Here is a 14,440-nt window from a genome sequence, read left to right on the forward strand (position 1 = left end):
CCCTCAAGGTCAAGTGCAGAGTCATGGGAATTCTGCCTGTTCTAGCTGGAGAATGGGAAAAAACAATCAATGCAAATTCTTCTCGGCTGATGTGCCACAAGTTTCTCGTTATGGTAATTAGTGACGCATCAACACCGTTAGACTTTGCAGCATGTTATATCCCTTAATGCTCACTATTTACTGTAGTGCCCAGAGGCCCTAATAGGAACGTTGAGCCGATGCAGCAGAGTGGGGAGGCTGACAGGGCTGCAGTAGGAGGAAATGCCACTGCTGGTCTTACCAAGGGACTCGAGGATCTCTCATTGCCCTCCATCTCCTGTAGAGGCTGCAGCTGCTGAGATGGAGTAAGAGTGAAGCTGTCATCCTTGGTGGGCTCATGGTGCTGCACCTGGGAACTTGGATCTGTCTGTGGCATGGGAGTCCTGTCCTTGCACTGTCCATGATAAATAAGCACTCATTATTGAGATGGACCTTATAAAAGATGAGCACCATATTGTGCAGAGTATTGTGAAAACAAACATATATATGTTTTCTTGTCTAAATTCTAAGCATTTCAGTTGTCATTCAGAAGCAGGTCACCCACGTGTAAATATGACCCTTGTAAAATTGCCAAGGTCAGATAGACTTAGGACAATCTGCTGTGTAAAGGCTGATTGCACAAGTTTAAGCTGCCTGAGGGCTGCTTTAACTTATCTCGCCAATTTTTCTAGAACTCATAGGGGAAAGAATACTGTATGCTAAAACTGATTCATTCTACTTCCTTTATTTTTCTCTTTATCCCTTCTGAACAGTCACCAAACTCTGTCCATTGCTGTTTGGTAAATATTAAAAGCATTTTACCATATTCACCAAAATATTTTTCTGAAATAATTGATGTATACATAACATAGGTTAGAGAAACTACTATAGATCAAATGCTTGGCCGTGCTTGCTGAAGATTAGAAAATGGTTTAGCTCTCAGTCTTAGTTAATTGAGACCTCTCTTCTAAGCTCTTGCTTGGTACTCCAATGTAAGTGTGAGAAGTTAATCCTTTAAGTCTAACTATTCACCTAGTCTCTCCTTATGTCAAGGGGACAGAAGGCATCATCAAAGATTTATCTTATTCTGTGGTAGACATTTAAGATGTTTCAGATAAACTACTCGCATGAGGTTCCTTTTTCTTCTCATAGATCTAGGCTCAGTAAGTTACGATGTCTAATGTTAAAATGTGTACATTAGTTTAAATGAATTGCACATTATAAAGAGGTGGAATGTGATTTAAGTGCTTCACCCAATAAGGGATTACAAATAAAATGCTGGGATTTAAAGGAAAGAGTTGCCTAGAAGCTGTCGTCCACAAGCAGATGGCTGGCATTTTAATGTAAAGAAATAGTAGCCAAAAATATTGATGTGTAGCCTGTGCAAATTGTGTTTCAACACATAGACATAATGAGTCAGTAACAAGAAATAATGTATCTGATAAAATGGTCAGTTTAATATATGAAATAAGGGAGAGTGAGAAATTCTGTATATGTAAAAATCTCTACTTCTAGAATTATATGCTGCTAAAATGATGGAATAGATGTTATCAGGATGTTGGTTAGACAGCTACTGTTGCTGCAATTGTAAACTTAAAAAAAAACCCCAAACCCCCAAAACCCCAAACCCACCAAAGAAACAAATATCTGGTAATAGGTAGTTATATTTAACACTTTGTGTAATTTACACTTTAATTAAAATGTACTAATTTTATCATCCCATGCCTGTATGCTGTGTCAATTCAGAACTGATCACTCAAGCCCAGAAAATTCTCCTTGAAATGTGTATTCCACCTGGTAAACTTACCTGAACATATTTAATGAAGAAAAATGTTCAATTTTAAATGTACACTATGAAATTGGCTACTTCATCTATGTTGTATAATACCTTAAAAATGCACCTTAACACTTTTATCTGATTAGTATGAATGATTCAATAAAAACTCCTCAAATGCATAGAAACTGGAGATCATATAGCCTAACCCAGCTGTCATGCAATTTATAAATACAGAAGCAACAACCCACATCTGTTCTCCTATTTTCTTTTTTCGATTTAAGAGGGAAATTGACCTTACAATCTTCAACGTGACTTCAGGTCATTGTTATTAGTGATGAGAAAATGCTGTGTTCTTCTTTTGACTGAGTCTGGCAAACCTCCCAGATATTTTACAATCACAGTATAAAAGCTCTGAAATGCTGTACAGTATTTTATTTTTTCAGGTTTAGACACTTGTTGTAGTAGCCTGTACAGCTGGCAAACAGAATTTTTTTGCAGGAAGTCCATGTGCTTTTTTTCAGTTAAAATGATGTTTCTCCTTCAAAACCCTGAATTCTAAAATAACTTGGCTGAAATAAACAAGTTACTATGTCTTTCTTTTAGGCAAAGAGGTTAGTAATTTTCATTTAGGGAGGATGGGTAACAGAACTGTATCATTATTTTTTGAGTTTCAGGAAGAAAAAATATTTGCATGGAAAATTAGAGTTGGGTTGAGGCTCATTCTCAAGAAAACATGGATCCACAAACACAGAAGTATGGAACTTTCCACTCTGCCTACAGGAAGGAAAGAGAAAATCCAGTTTTTTGCAGCATAATTCCCATTAACTACAGTATTATTCATGCATAATCCTGTTTAAATTTTTTGATGTCTAAGTTAAAAAAATCAAGAGTTTAAGTACCCCAATAAAACAATTTTATCACAATTTAGCAGCTTCCAAAGGATCTCCACAGGAACTTGTTTGACTTCTTATCTTCTATCTGCAGGAATTTGGGACCCATGCAGTAACTCTGCATTGTTAATATAATAACTAGCAGCCTGTAAGAACTGAAATAAAAATGGATGCATGTGTTTATATTCAGACGGGATACAAGGATGCTGATCCTGAGGGTTATGTTCTTATCTCCACCTTTTGAAACTGTTCTGTTTTGCATGTCATTAAGAGAGAAAGATATTCCTTCTCTAATAGCTGGTTAATATAGCACACACACATGATTTTGCATCTGGGCCTGGAATTGAGGTTTCTACTTTTTCACAACTGTTAGGCAAGAGAATCATGCTTAAAAACTTTCTTGAGTAAAATGAATATTTAGCAATGCTGAAAGAAGGCAAACAACCCTTGTAAGAAGAAATGTACTCTTTCTCTTTCCGTTGAAACAGGTCGTTGTTCAGTGAGCAATTTTGATAATTTTGAGCAGAAATACTAAAATAAATATTGATTCAGTGATATAGATCAGAAAGCAAAACTTTTTTTTTTGTTGTTAAGCAAATATGTCATCTAAACCGATTGTTTTTACAAAACCATGCCAATTTCTTTAGAAAACAATATAAGCTACCTCAGATGTCACAGCATTCCTGCATTTGTCCCTCTAGGAAGAGGGAAGAAGAGTAAGACATACTGCAGATATTGAGGAAAGCACATTCATTTGCGATAGGTAAGTTCTTATGGGTCTTCCTTTATACAACCTCCCTGGAGAAAGGCTGGATAAACAGATAGGCTTTATAGCATGATTTTAAGACCAGCAAATTCAGTGCTGTTGAACTGTAGAGGTAGCAAGATCAAGGAATCTTTGTTGAAAAAAAATCTGCAAAGAGTCATCACAACTAGTCATCTCCCATTATAAAATGGGATTACCTCCCATCTAAAATATGCAGTTAATATAAGGAAGCAGAAGAGTTCATGGTGTCATCCTGTAACTTAATCATATGTGCTTAGTGGGGGGTGGGAGAAAGAATATTACCCAGTTATTTACCAGGAGAGGTTTATTATAATTGTGAAATGTAGTAGTATAGTGTTGTGGTTTAACCCCAGCCAGTAACTAAGCACCACGCAGCCGCTCACTCACTTCCCCCCCACCCAGTGGGATGGGGGAAAGAATTGGGAAAAGAAGTAAAACTCGTGGGTTGAGATAAGAATGGTTTAATAGAACAGAAAAGAAGAAACTAATAATGATAATACTAATAAAATGACAACAGCAATAATAAAAGGATTAGAATATACAAATGTTGCACAATGCAATTGCTCACCACCCTGCCGACTGACACCCAGTTAGTCCCGGAGCGGTAATTCCCTGCCCCAACTCCCCCCAGTTTATATACTGGGCATGACGTCACATGGTATGGAATACCCCTTTGGCCAGTTTGGGTCAGCTGCCCTGGCTGTGTCCCCTCCCAACTTCTTGTGCCCCTCCAGCCTTCTTGCTGGCTGGGCATGAGAAGCTGAAAAATCCTTGACTTAGTCTAAACAGTACTTAGCAACAACTGAAAACATCGGTGTGTTATCAACATTCTTCTCATACTGAATCCAAAACATAGCACTATACCAGCTACTAGGAAGACAACTCTATCCCAGCTGAAACCAGGACATATAGACAGCCCCTTAAAATTTAAAGCAGCTGAAAACTCTAGAATAAGGGTTTATTTTGCAAAATGAATAGATCACTGAATATGCACTGCACAGTACCTTTATTACTTTTCCCACCATTAGCTGTTATTTAATAAACCCTGCTATTAATAAGCAGCGATAAGGTCTGACTTAAGTTTACAAAAGACAGGAAATTCGGAGTTCAGACTTTTCATTCCGTCTTTAACTTGGACCTCTGTGTCTTGATATTGCAGGGGCCTGGGAGCCTTGAGCAAGTGTCTTTTACCTTATACCACAGGTATATATACATATTCAGCAAAATATGCAAGCGTGCAGCCCTGTAATAAGGCATTGCCATTGCTAGTGATAGGCCATAAGCTTTGCGCTGTGTTTGCATGGTGTCTGGACCGAGGTTTGTCACATCTGCTCTGCATGAACTTGTCTTATCCTGTCTGCAGCTTGACTTCACTTGGCTTAGCTGTCATAGCAATTTCTCTAATTGACTAGGTGTCTACAGCTAATTTTTTTTATTTTTGTTGTCTGTTTGTGATGAAACCATTGTTTTATACAGGTAGCAGAAACAAGCAGTTGTTCTATGCAGAACGAAATATATATGGTACTAAGGTAATGATGTAAGGTAGAGAAATACAGGCCTGGTACAACAGCAGAGGGCTTGAGAGCTGGGGGCACAGGTTGTGGTATAGGGATGGGCATGAGGTGGTAAGGGGTGGGTCACAGGATGGCACTTCAGACCCCAGGGTTATAAGCAACGCACCCATGGTCAGTTACAGAAACACAGATCTGGGAAAACTGGGTTTAGAGATAAAAAAGAGAACAAAGAAGTAGTACCTACCCATATGTAAAGAGTACCACATATAGTAAATTTGGATGTAATGTGCAGTTGCAGACCAGCAAGAAAACAGCAGAGGTATAAAAGCAAGTTAGCGAACATAAGAATGACCCTAAGTGAACCGTAGAGTGAAGAACAAGAAACCATCAACATTAACATCATATTCCTCCCAGTGAAGGACTCCAGATGCTGACAATTTACCATAACAACACCCCCACACAACCTCCAAGAAATAAAACGCTGACCCTAAGATCCCAAGGAGCAAGGCAAGAGTGAGCATAACATCAGAAAAAGGGGTAGAAACAAAGTGCATGTACAGCAATTTTAATTGCATTATTAGTCTTTCTTTTCCTCTTACAATTAAATCTGGATTAATAATAGTTAGACTCTTAAGATTTCAATTACACTAACAATAAGTTCTTAGTTTTATATGTATATAAGGTGTGCCTGCCCTTTACTCATGAAGATTTTGAGTGTAACAGGCACTGGCTGTAGTGAAGTAGAAGGAGGTAAAATAGCAAGTTATAAGAGTCAGAAGAGACCTGTTCCATATGTTCTTCATTGCGCTACTATTGTTTTGGATAGTCAGTTTTAATATTCAGATTCAGAAGTAATGGCTCTAAAATGCCTTAGTTGCATACTAATTTTTTCTTTTATCGTTCTTGCACTAGGAAGCAATGAAAAAAAAGTAACATAAAAGGTGTGATGATATCACTTAACATTATTTTTCACAGAGTCATAGATTTCTACATTTCAATTGTTAAGCTCAGAGAGCTGGTTGCTTGGGAGACACATTGGATTTGAAATTCAGATTCCTTGATTTTGCAACAAATCTATGTAATCTAGGAATAGTCGTAAGTATTTCAGTGTCTGTCTGTTAACTTTATTTCATCCCACCTTTGTCCCTGATAGTCTGTTTTTTCTTTTTTTTCTTCTGCTCTTTTGCAGAGTAATGGGGTTTTATTTGGGGGTTTTTGTTTGTTTGGGTTTTTGGTGGGATTTGGGGCTTTTTTTTTTGTACAAGACTGATCAGGAGGAAGATCTGGTGTTGATTAACTTTAGAAAAGTGCATGGAAGAGTCAATGTCTGGTTGATTGTCATCAGGTGTTCTAGAGATACTGCTGAACACTCTATTCAGCAACATCTCTCAAATATTTGTGCTAGTGAACAAAGTTTTTAGAAGTCAATATCTGAAGACAACACCTCTATTTTTCTTGCATCTCCATTGATAAGGATCTGTTTGGCCTTGAATCCAGGACATGAGATTGCTATTGAGATTAATGATGATGACAGTGAACTGAAATGTGATGTAAATTGCAACTAAAGTATTTAATACTGAAGTATACCAGGACAAAGAAATAGGTTCTTCTCTAAAAAAAAACCAAAAAAAACCCAAAAATAGGAAAAGTAATGCTTTTTATTTTATCAAAATCTTCTAAAACAATCAAAATTACGTAAAAAGAATATTTTTATAATGCAGGTGTTCAATAGGATTTTTATAGTAATTTGAGACATAAATAATGCCCACCCTTTATTACCAAAAAGAAAAGCAAATGTAATGTGTTCAAAGGAACTAGAATGAAGGATCCATCATTAAGTGAATGAGACACTTTCATTATCCATGGGTCATTAGTTCAATATGCTCTAATGGCTCCTAAAAAGCTGTTGCACACTCTGAGAGTACTTGCTAACTTAGCTTATAGTGCATCAATACAGAAGAAAAAATATCAGAAAATCATCTTAGTAGATCTGTAGCTGATTCAGAATATTTATGTCCACTTTTCAGTTATTATGTACATGAAATACCTATGTTTTATTCATGGCACCAGCTATTGCTCACGGTGACGTGACACAATCATTGTTTGAAATTGTGACTCCTTTCCACATTTTTTGAAATTTATACCACATAAAATCCAAGTTGTCAACTTGCAGAAATCTTATTGGCTCTTTTAGTGTGCAGGTTAGGTGGATTTTAGATGGCTATGTGCAGGAAAACAGTCCAGAAAATTCCTGTTCACTAACCTAGGGCCCTTTAGAGGTCTTTGCTTTTCAACATCTTAGAGGCTTACATTTTTGTTGAGAGATTAGTTAGACATTAACATTGCTACTACTGTAATACATTCCAATTTAATTCTGTAATCTTCTGTGTTCTTCACAGGAATGTGGAACATTTTATAAATCTGGAGTTTCATTCTACTTTATTACTAACTTTTTCTTTTTAATCCATTCTGACCTTTCTTTACTTCCACAGTTATTGCACTACGGTACATACAGGCTCACTGAAAAATACTTTACTGCTTTCCTCTTCCTTTTATGTCCTTTCATGTCCTAAAAAATTATTAAATAGGATATCTCACGAAAGGACACATGCAAGTAGGGATAAACATAGTCACATACCTTCAGGATATCAAAAACATAGCATTAGCATTTTCCCAGGTAAAAGAAGGCAGAAATTGCACACTGAAGTGGTGAAAATCTTTTCATGGGATCACAGGATCATATGATAATTGAGTTTGGAAGGCATCTCAGAAAGCCATCTATTCCAACCTCCTGCTCAAAGCAGGGTCAGCTCTGAGATCTGACCAGGTTACTCAGGACTTTGCCTAGTTGAGTCTTGAAGATGTCCCAGGATGGATGTGCAACTTCTCTGGACAACCTCTTTTCCCACTTGACTGTCTCCATCACGAAAAAGCTTTTCCTGACATCCAGCCTGAGCCTCTTGTTTCAACTTATGCCTGCTCTCTCTTGTCCTCCCACCTTGCACAGCTGTGAAGAGCCTGGCTCCATCCTCTTCATTAACTTCCTCAGAGGTAAGGGAGGGCTGCTGTTAGCTCTCCCCAAAGCTGCTGCTTCTCCAGGCTGAACAAGCACAGTTCCCTCAGCCTATATGTATTTGATACTATAAACTAAATTTTGAAAATTTGTAAATATGTTCAGTAAACCTTACATTTTAAATCATTGGATCAACATGTAACAGTCGTAGGCTTAGATTCAACAAATGATTTATGATCTTACCTGTTGTGAAAGCTTTTACCATCTAATGTTAGCAATCAGAAGTTGAAAACATAAATATTTTGTTGGATCTGGCCCTTGGCATTTTCCTTGCTTGTGCTCAATTTGCCCTTAGTCACGCATCTACCCCAATTACAGTTACTTTTATATTATATGCTATTCATGCAACCTTTTTCCCAGAATACGTCCTTTTTATTCAAACGAAGTAATGCATTGGTTCCTTAAAATGTGTGTAGTCTCAATAAGTGATACATGATTTGCCCTCAGCATAATACGCACCCAAAGGATATCTATAAATTCCTTGTTATATCTCTTCTCTCCAAGGTCTGTCAACTTCTTCCTGTCCTTCAGCAATTCATCAGTTCCTTGTTCCTGTCTCAAAGGAACTATCATTTCTATACTTTTTTGTCATTAACACTTCTCCAATTCCATTGTCTCTTACCCCTAGGACTATTTTCCTCAAATCTATCAATCACAGAGTTATTAGTTCTTCTGCTTTCTACCTGTCCAGCCATCACAGCAAGACCTAGTTGGTTTCTCAACCCTGCATCTTCTTATACAACTCTCTCTAGGACAGCTTATCAGAAATCAGCAAGAATAAATGGCCTACATCAAGCCATCTGCTATGGTTGTCCACCGTCATGGTCATGGCATTTCAAGAAGTACGCTTCATCTCCTTCCTGTTTTCCTGCTGAGAAAGGGAACTTCATGCCTTCACTTATAGGCCAGCCAAGAAAAAGGGATGTCTGCAATAGCAGTGCAGAAATGTCATCAGTAGGACCCTACCTTCTCTTTCCCCACAACTGAATAGAAGGAGGTGCTAGTTAGAAGAGGCAGGGTAGTAACCTGATTGATACAGGCAGACAGTATGAATATCCTGGATTATTAAGGAAAAGAAAGGGTAGATTTGGGGTTTTGGTTTTGATAGTGGTTTTTTTTTGTTTAAGCATGGAGTTTTTTGTAATTGGACAAAGTATTTTGCAAGTCTGAGCTGAACAGTCTTTGAAGACACATTATAGTATCAGCAGCACATCTTCCCTTCTTGCTATTACAGTTGTCTTCCTTTTACTCCCTGCTTGCTTGCACAGTCCAAAATCTGAGCCTTCTCTTCCAGTTTTCACCGGGTTTTAACTTCTCTGCTCTGACATAGAAGAGGAAATTGTCCACATTTACAGAGCTGTTTTTATTTTTCTAGGTATCAGCTGAATTGATGTAGAAGTCAATCGCCCTCCTACTGCTCTGTACTGGTTGCTGGTTACCAGACTGAAATTAGGCACCTGTGTGCCTTGTGATAACTAGCCTTTTTCTCTCTCCCAAGCAAATATATAACAGATGCCTTCTGTAGAATGAAGCATTGTGCATTTCTTATTTCCCTAAATTTCTGACAGCGTTTCTCTGCACACAGAGAATGACCAGGTCCATGAATTCATGTCATACCCTCTTGTGTAGGTATTCAGGAGCAACTGAGAAGGGAGCAGAGATGGGAAGGATACCCACTAGCCTAAACTGGAAGACATACTTTGCACTAGTAAAGATCCAATGTCATTTAAATGCTCCTCAGAGCAGTGTGGAGACTGGGTTTTACACCAAGACAGAGTAATAAGGTGTTACCCATGACAAAGAACACGGGTTCAATTCACAGGCTAGCTTTCCAGACTTTTCATTCATTTTTTCCAATACATTTTTCGTTTCATTTCAACCTGCTTAATTAAAAGTGCATGCTTTTGTCACTCTGACCTGTGTTTTTGTCCAGGCTTAGTATGGTACAATTGATACTAGCCCAGTGTGAACTGCTGTTAGGTCTACTAAAGAGACACAGCATGGTGCGATGATGTTTGTTTCTGCTGAGATTTAATGGCTATTTGACTTGGCAACTGCTTTCTGAGACATGGTTCTCACAGGGGATCTCTCCATTTCAACAGCCACAGTGTAGGTTTTCTCTCTGGTACTGAGTGTCAAACATCTGCTCTCCTCTTATCTTTCCCTTCCAGTTTTCTCTGTCTCTGGCATAGCTTGCTGCAGACCAGGAGTCCCTTTTTTTTCCCTCTTCAGGATTGTGACAGCAGCTTTTTCTTGCTCGGGCACACTATGACCAGGAATTTATCGGTATTTCAGGAAACATGGGGAACTACCGTGACCTGCCCTTTTCATCTTTGCCACTACTGCATTCCTTTCCACAATGATCCTTCGAGTGCCAGGAGTGATCCTGAAAGTGCCACAGGCACCATCAGCTGATGAAGGGACAAGTCAGCTCCAGAATTTGTGCAGTACTTATATTTGCACCCACATTCCCGTGGCTGCATTTTCACTCTGGTTCACTTCCCTGTTTCCTAACATACTGTATTGCCCTGCTCCAATTCTCCCTTCCTTCCCTACACAACTTATTAAAATGGAGCCCGGGACAATTAGTTGTGTGTATAGTTTTTCATTTTTGCTAGTTCAACATAGAATTTAATATAAAAAGATTGCCAACTCAAACTTCTATTTCTTTTCTTTAAGGGCCTGTCTGCAGGGTCAAATAAAAATTTTGCATTACTTGGTCCTTACCTTGTTATTGATATTTTTCTCTCAACTTCTCTACCCTATTTTTGAAAAGGAATTTCATTCAATATACCTTAACCTCTGGAGCAAGCCTCTAATAGGAAATGTGTCTGTGTATTTTATAAGTAGAAAAATGGATTCAGCTGTATGTACAGATTTCTGTTTCAGGTTTCTTCAGGAATGATTACAATTGCTTTCATAGCCCACACTTAGTCTCCTTTTCACCCCATTAAGTCATCAGAAGAACCTGTAAGGAAATAAAATATCGTATTTTCTTGTAATTTGTGAGCTTATTTGAGGGCTTGTATAAATATATGAGACTCCATTACCTCCTATTAACAGAATGAGCTCTGCCCTCTACTAGTTATGTTTAGGACTGGAATTTGGATGGATGGCAGTTGTCCAGCAAACCAATATCTTTGAAGGCTCTCATCTTTGATAGGCTCAGGCATCTAAGCTTTCATTAAAGCATAACAAACAGACTTTCAGACCTTGAGTTTTTACAAATAAATAACTGTATTTGAAAAAAAAAAAATCTGAGTAGGAGGTTTAAGATACGTAAATGCTGCTACGCATGGAAAATCCAATCATACAGTTAGACACACAGACATTGGAGGGAGTGTTGAAATGCTGAGCAGATGGGGGAAGAGGACATATGTGCCTAAGTGGGCTGTGCAGAAGGGGTTTCAGAAGTGCGCTATGGGCCAAGAGTTGATTTGAGAATAGTGGGGCATCATGCTGGCTTATTGTTTCTTAATGTCAAATTATAGTCTTGACTGATAGATACAGCAATACCTTCCAGTACCTGGCATTTATTTTGCTGACGTTTTGGTGTGTCGATTCAGATAACTTTCCTTAGATCTAATGTGTTGTCTAAATTTTTGATGAGAAATGTCATAAAACTTCAGAAGAGCTCCAGAAAAGACCCCAGATATTCTCATGGAATCCACTTCAGCTGAATCATGCTGAGATACAAATTAATGGCTTTGTAGAAAAAAAAACCCCAAAAACCAACACAAAACAAAACAATAAAAAAGCCCACACTCTTTTCTAGTTTTCTTCCTTTTTTGTATTGGGTCTTCCTCCTGAATAAAGAAAGAGATGCCAGGCCTCTCTAACGAAGGCTCGCTTTTGCTCTCTGCCTTTCGCGGGAAAGAGCTGATGTCAACTCCTTAATCCAATTCAGATGTTTCAAGTAGAGAAATTATAGTCTAGGAAAGGAGTGCAACAGAGATATTCCTCTGCTAACTAACCAGACCTGGGGTAGGAACAATAGTCAGGTAATTACTGCTTTATTTTTACATAAGAAATTATATTCAGTATTTTATATGTTAAACTCATGCTTTTTTCTTGAATCACCTGAAAGAGAAATTTCCAGATTCATATGTTTCGTATGTTGGAGAAGTATTTAAATGAAGACATAAAGAATGGTCACCATGACTGCAGAAGGGAAGCATTTACCAGATATTTTGGCTTGTGGAAAGTTAGACTTTGATTGTGGATGAAGATCAATATTAGAATAAATGCCTATTTGATATTAATCATGAGAAAAAGGATGCACTCAGTGGCTGAACTCAGCCATAGAATTTGCATGTACTTTAAAACTCAATTTTTCTGTCATCTATTCTATTCTGAAGGCAGCATAGTAAAAGGGTGGGTTCACTAACACCATAAACTTGCTGCAAATGCTTTGTGTCTTGCACTATGCTTATCCAGGGGCAAGTTCTACCTTTGGATTTAGCTGGAGTGCTCTATAGTGTCTTTAGAGGCCAGCACATTAAAGTTTTTCCTTTTATTTGCACAGGAAGACATAGGCATGGTACTTACAACAAAGTCTGTGGGAAGATCCACCAAGATCTGCTGAAGAAAGAATCTCAACAAAGAGTTAGACAACAGGGAAAATCTCTCTACTTTTGCTGGCCAGATTGCATGTAAAATTCACGTAGAGAGACACAGCGTATAAATAAGGCAAGTGCTGCACATTTACGGCAGAAGTTGGTTTGTCTATTGATGTTGCCTCTGTAGCAGTCTCATCCTGACTGTATGCCAAATAGCTCCTGGCAGATGCTCAACTCAGTGAGCCTACATTCCTTAGCAGCTACAGTTTAGCAAATACTTGTAAGAGACAGAGACAGACTGTGAAGCTATTGGTTCAGAAAGGATCTTGCTTCAGAGGTAGCTGATGATTCTATAAAGAAAACAAATGACAGCTACAGGTTTGAAAAAGCAAAGGCAGTCTTGTGCAGACCATGCTGATCTTTAGCATAAGGGACAACTAATCAGTCCCAAACAATGACACTACTCTCAAAAATATGATCCCCAAGTGAATTCTAAAGGTTTTCTGTCAGAATAAGGAGCAATTTCTCTAAAAATACATGGATACTCTTAAATACTTGCTAAACTGTAGGAATATTGCATGTTACAAGTAGGATTTTGAAAAGTGATACAAAGTCATATAAGGTGGAGCTCTGGTTCCAGTTTTCTGTGGAACACAGTTCATGTTATGGCACACGATATTTTTACACACAGACCAGGATTTTTTTTGAAGTACCCAGCTGATTCTTGGCAATGATGCCAGGCTGCTCTCCAGGATGTAAGCTAGTGTTTCAGCTAGTTTTTTTCCAGAACAGACAAATTTTCAGAGTCAGTCTATAAAAGCAAGTTGAATATTTTATTTGAGGAAGAGGAAATATTAACTTGAGCCACTCAGAAGTGATTTGTGGTCCTCTTAAGGACCCTGTCTGAGGCAGCCCAGAGGGAGGACTTAGAAGGGAAGACACTTGACAGAGAAGAAACTGGAGGAGTAACTGATCACAGGAAAACAGTGATAAAATCTGGCAACAAGGGTTAATGTGGAAAACAGCAAGAATCCGGCAGGATCACAGAACTTGGCCCAACGTGCAGCTGTTATTTGTTGGGTGAATTTTATGAGTGTGGAGTACTGGAACAGTGTACCTAGTGCCCTAAATATACTCCCCAAGATATAGGAATAGACTTACGTGTCCTCCGAATCAGACTTCTTTAGACACAGTGACCAGATGTTTGCTTCACCATACTCTGGCAGACAGAGGAATAAATCCCTGTAATGATCTGATGTTAGCATCCCAGTGCAGAACTGTAATGTCCCATCAGTTTCCATGTGCAGAAATATGCCCTCGATACACTGTGGAAGACATTGGTGTTGCAGACTTTTGAAAATCCTTGTGAACCCAGTGAAAAGGAGAAATAATGGTGGACCATGAAATCATTAGACAGGAACTGAGGCAGTAAAAGCTAATAATTTTCCGAGTGTGGGCACTGTTTAATATAAATGCTTATATACAAAATTTAAAGTGGAAAATTCTCTCCTGTGCTTTTTTTTTTTTATCTGTACCTATTACTGAGGTCTCTTATCTTTAGTGTTTTCAGAATAACAATGTAGTCACACATTTCCAGTTGTCTTTCTGTGAATTTATCCAACTGAGTCATTCAAAAATGTATTTCTGCAGTTATTCACACTCTGACATTAATCTTCACAAAAGCCTAAGTTCGGTCTGTCCTGACAAAATCTATTTATTATAGACTTAACTTTTGTTGTTTCCTCATTTGCATGGTTTGAAAATCTCTGTGCAGGTGTAATTACTCCTGTAAAATGTGGAAGACCTACCCCCTGCCCCCTCC

Source organism: Haliaeetus albicilla, chromosome 15, assembly GCF_947461875.1.
Source record: "Haliaeetus albicilla chromosome 15, bHalAlb1.1, whole genome shotgun sequence".
Taxonomy (NCBI): domain Eukaryota; kingdom Metazoa; phylum Chordata; class Aves; order Accipitriformes; family Accipitridae; genus Haliaeetus; species Haliaeetus albicilla.